Source organism: Pinus tabuliformis, chromosome 5_2 (genome assembly GCF_031772625.1).
Source record: "Pinus tabuliformis cultivar Carrire ecotype Pingquan chromosome 5_2, CPIR1, whole genome shotgun sequence".
Lineage (NCBI taxonomy): Eukaryota > Viridiplantae > Streptophyta > Pinopsida > Pinales > Pinaceae > Pinus > Pinus tabuliformis.
The window spans coordinates 145,938,829-145,943,918 of record NC_142306.1 but is presented as its reverse complement, the minus strand read 5'-3'; the positions used below and the strand labels follow the sequence as shown (position 1 = coordinate 145,943,918).

Sequence of the window (5,090 nt, the reverse complement as noted above, 5' to 3'; positions counted from 1 at the left end):
CTTAGAGAACCTTTTTTGTTTCCCAATCATTCGAGGTGAGGACTCCTCAGAGAGCTACTATGTTGTTTTCAGTGGAAAGGGTAGTTATGCAAGTTAATTTCATTGATATTCTCTGGAAATGAAATTAGATTGTTGTAGCAAAACTTAAATGTAAAGTCATATGGAATACAAAGTAATATGGGTTCTTGGATATCTCAAATTCACATCCTTTCAAAGAAATGCAAAAGTGAGAAATAGGATTACCTTAATGCTATTTGAGAAGAAAAATATAGCAATTATATTGTATCAAAGTTGGTAAGCAACTTGCCACAAAATTCATAGAACAATTGAGGTGTATGGGTCTTTGGATTCTTCTATGGGGTGTTTTTGTAGTAATTGAAGTGTTTTTTTAGTATTCAGGTTAATTTCCACGTATCTTGTTAGAAATTTCTTGGAGCTTTGAGTATACAAAATTGTTGGGAATTCATGTTGCTAAGTTAATACTAATTATATGGTTAATGCAGTAATCAAATACTTAGTTCCCTCCATTTTTTACTTTGTTTATTTGCAATTCCAATATGCAACTATCTTCAATTTTCCAACTTCCCTATTGATTTCCTTAATTGATCTGCTATGGTTGTCCTCCATTGTATCTCAATATTGACACTAACACAACTATGGTTTATTACAATATTTTAGTAATTATATATATATATATATATATATATATATATATATATATATAGATATTAAAAAATATTTTTTATAAAATAACATCCCGCATAGTGGGTCCCTTTGGCACACTGGATCATTAAAGAGATAGCTGACCTTTGAGCTCATTCAGCCAATCAACTTTCGAGCTTGTTTGACAAGTTAATCCCCAACCTCCAATAAAACATTAAAAATCCTTTTATTTTAAATATTATTATATATATTCGAAAGATTAAAAAAACCCAAAACAATATCCGTGATGAGTTAGTGATGAACTGTAAAACATTTAGTACTTAATTCTCAATACCCTACGAATGTTCTCATAATGGTATATGTATTGATGAGTGGTAAAGAATTTAGTACTTAGTTCTTAATATCATACCATTGGGCTCAATGTGTGTGACACTTTCCTAACCATGATCAATTTTTAATGACTTTCATACTATGATTGATTATGTTTAGCTTTTTGTTAGGTCATTACTTTTACTACTTAAATATAATACACCTAACAATAACATGACAAAGTAATAACTAGTAGTGGGATATAGATCAATGAGTTGCAAAACCATTAAGTACTTAATTCTTAATATCATACCAATATTTTAATGTGGGCTGACAACGATCAATTTTTAACGGTTTTCCGAGTAATGGTATATATTGATGAGTGGTAAAGCATTTAGTACTTAGTTCTCAATATCATACCATTTTCCTCAATGTGTGTGACACTTTCGTAACCATGATCAATTGTCGTCAATGTGTGTGACACTTTTCTAACGATGATCACTTTTTAATGACTTTCCTACTATGATTGATGGCGATTCCTATTTCCGCCACAATTCTTTAATTAATGCCCCTGACATGCGGGGGCATTAAGGAAATATAACGCGAGCTGTTTTTTTTTCACCTCCAGCTTTTTCAGCTCGCGTTATATTTCCCTAATGCCCCCGCATGTCGGGGGCATTAATTAAAAAATTGTGGCGGAAATAGGAATAGGCATGATTGATTATATTTCAGTTAGCTTTTTGTTAGGCATCTAATTTTACTACTTAAATATAATACACGTAGCAATACCATAACATAATAACAACTAAAAGTGGGATATATTAGAGGAGTTGCAAAGCATTTAGTATTCTATGGTTGAGTATTTCTTGAGGACCAACTTTTGACACTAGCCAACATAAAATGTCTTCTTACTAACCCAATTATTACAGCTGCTTTCTCGCTCTCTTATACACAGCGGCTGCTCTAATCTGATCTCCCATGGTTCCTTCATCCTTGCAACGATGGAGAGCTTGTTGCAGCCAATTCAATGTGCACTGGTGATTTCTGTGACAAGCTTAGTTGCAGCACTCTTATGGCAGCATACACTGCTCCGGAGGAAAATGAGGGGTCCTCCAATCTGGCCAGTGGCAGGTATGCTTCCGTCTGTGTTTTTTCATATAAGTGACATATATGACTGGACTACCCACGTTCTCAGGGAGTATGGCGGAACGTTGAAATTCAAACCTCCTTGGCTGGCAAACATGTTTTCGTTTGTTACCACGGATCCCAAATATGTAGAGTACATTGTAAAGACCAAGGTTCGCAGCTTCCCCAAGGGACGTTATTTTAAATGTATTTTCGACGATCTACTGGGCGACGGAATCCTCAACACAGACGGCCAACAATGGGCTTGGGGAAGGAAGACGATGAGTTTGTTTCTGCACTCGCCACTCCATAAAAAACACATGATTTCCATAATTGATAAATCCATTCACTGCAAACTGCTGGTACAGCTAGAAGACGCATGCCGAACTGGTTCTGCTGTGGATATTCAGGAGCTACTCATTCACTTTGCTCTGGACAACATGTGTACTGTTGGTCTTGGAGTGGATTTGGGTTGTCTAGGTCCTCCTGGACGAGACGTTGTGATAGCTAAAGCTTTTGAAGAGGCCATGGACGCAACTGTCAAGCGGTTCATCATTCCTAGTAGTATATGGAAAACAATGAGGTTTTTGGGCATTGGGACGGAAGGAAAGCTCAAGGCCTCTCTGCAAATTATGGATGAATTTGCTTTCGAGATGATCAGGACCAGACGGAAAGAAATGCTCGAAAATGACAGAAATGTCGAACGATGTGACATGTTGTCTAATCTCATGATGCTGCGTGGCGATGATGGTCGTTTGTTGTCTGATAAAGTGATGCGAGACATGTGCATCAACTTCGTTCTAGCCAGTCGGGACACTACTGCCATTGCACTCTCCTGGTTCTTTTGGCTGCTTATTCAACACCCAGCCGTGGAAGAAAACATTTTGTCTGAATTACACAAGATCTTGGTCACCAGACGAGAATCGAATCCCGCTGGCTTTAAGGTGGAGGAGGTGAACCAGATGCAGTACTTGCATGCTGCGCTGTCTGAAACGTTAAGGCTATATCCCTCGCTCCCTATAAACTACAAGGAAGTGATACAAGATGAGGTATTGCCAGGTGGAGTATATTTGAAAAAGGGAACAAATCTCATATTCCCGCTATATTCCATGGGAAGGACGGAGAGCATATGGGGAGAAGACTGCAGGGAATTTAAGCCGGATAGATGGCTGAAAGAAGGGGCGTTTGTGGCAGAAGTCGGCTATAAATACCCAGTGTTCAATGCTGGACCCGTTAGGGAATTTTCTAGTAAATTCCAAAACAAAATCACTAAACAGAGAATAATATTTTTGCCACAGGATCTTAACACAAAAAATATTTCTCCACAAAAAATATTTTTAGAGAAGAGAGGTTCAGCAACACACATAAAAGCTTTGTATTCATTAATAAACTGCTTGATACAAATTTCTTCCTCTTTCTTAGAGGGATTTACCAAAAACTTCCAAAAAACAAATTACTCTATTTCAACTCCAAAATTTATTTTTAAGCTACTGTGTAAAAATAAAACTTACATTTACTACTGTAAAAATCTCTTAAATTTGCATTTTACATTCAACAAAAAAAATTCAACAAAAAAAATTTCTTTACACTGCTGCGCATTCCATGTGCTCAAACTCCTATAAAAAGAAATCCCCTTTTTCACTTCTTCATACGCTCCGTTGCCTACTACAAAAAAAATTACATTTGTGTTGCTGCACTAATATTACATTTGTGTTGCTGCACTTTTACACTGCATTTCTTTTAACGAAAAACGAAAAAACATTACATATACAATGAACAAAAAAAACATAACAATACTTTGACTTGTGACCATACCTTTGGTGAATTAAAAAAATAATAAAATTAAAGATCTTACTAACTCTTACCTTAAAAAATAATAAAATTAAAGATCTTACTAACTCTTACCGACACATAGTAAATTCAATTAATTACTTTCCTGACAATCCAGTGGTCAAACAAAACTTCACCCAAGTTCAAATGGTGCAAGTCAGTTGATTTAATCGGACATTGACATTAATTCCGCGGAAGTCAAAATCGCAAACATTGCCGGCCGGGGAATGGGCTGTTTTGGAACAGTGTTGTGGCCACGTGTCGGCAGATCGCACTGATCGGAGCCCCTTTGGAAAATATCGCTGATCAGCGAAAGCGGTGCGGGGAATGGTACTGGCGTTTTTCAAAACTGCGCTGCCGTCGCTGTCCCTGCACGGCAGAAGAAATTATATTTCAGCAGGACCAAGAGATTGTCTGGGCAAGAATTTTGTGTATTTGCTCATGAAATGGGTGGCAGCTTCTCTGGTTTACAGATATCGTCCGAAAATGGTGAAGGATGTGATGGCTGAGCCGAAGTTGGGAATAACTCTATGCATCAAAAATGGGTTGCTCATCACATTACTTCCGCGATCAGGAATTTGATTACAAATGAAAATAAAGGCCTTGGGACCATGTGTGTTGTATTATGGTATGGTATGGAATGTATGCGTGTATGATCCATTTTGTTTTATTCAATGTTGGTAGTAGAATGGTATATATATATGTGTATTTTAAGATTTGTACCATTACACAGATCCCGCATTGGAACATCATTCGTGATTACCGTTAGGAAAAAATGTGTGGTTTCCCTGCATCTCCTGCGGTCTGTTGTTGGTTCTGTTTTGAAGCTCTAATTTTCCTGTATATCATTCTTTTATAAGAAGATTCAGATGGTGTTTAATATTAACAAGGGTAGTTGCAAAGCAACAAGTACCTGCCGAGCAGTGAGTGTAATTTTGGTACTGTATATTTTACATGTATATACATCGTAGGTCTTCAGGCATAGCAATATAGCGTCGGCGTAAAGGGGATTCACAATCACATGCCTAGCGTTGTGAATCTTGCTTAACAGCTCAAAGCAATGGCCATGCCTCACTTGCAAGTTGCCAATGAGATTTCGAGAATCACGTTTGGCTCGGTGTAGGGTGATGGACAAACAAAAGCCCCTCACTCCGGCTAAAACC

The 5,090-nt window shown here is 37.3% G+C and overlaps 1 pseudogene; it reads left to right on the top strand.

Moving 5' to 3' along the window:
• Positions 1–1,973: 1,973 nt before the first annotated feature.
• Positions 1,974–4,509, top strand: LOC149157946 (cytochrome P450 86B1 pseudogene; annotated as a pseudogene).
• Positions 4,510–5,090: the final 581 nt, after the last annotated feature.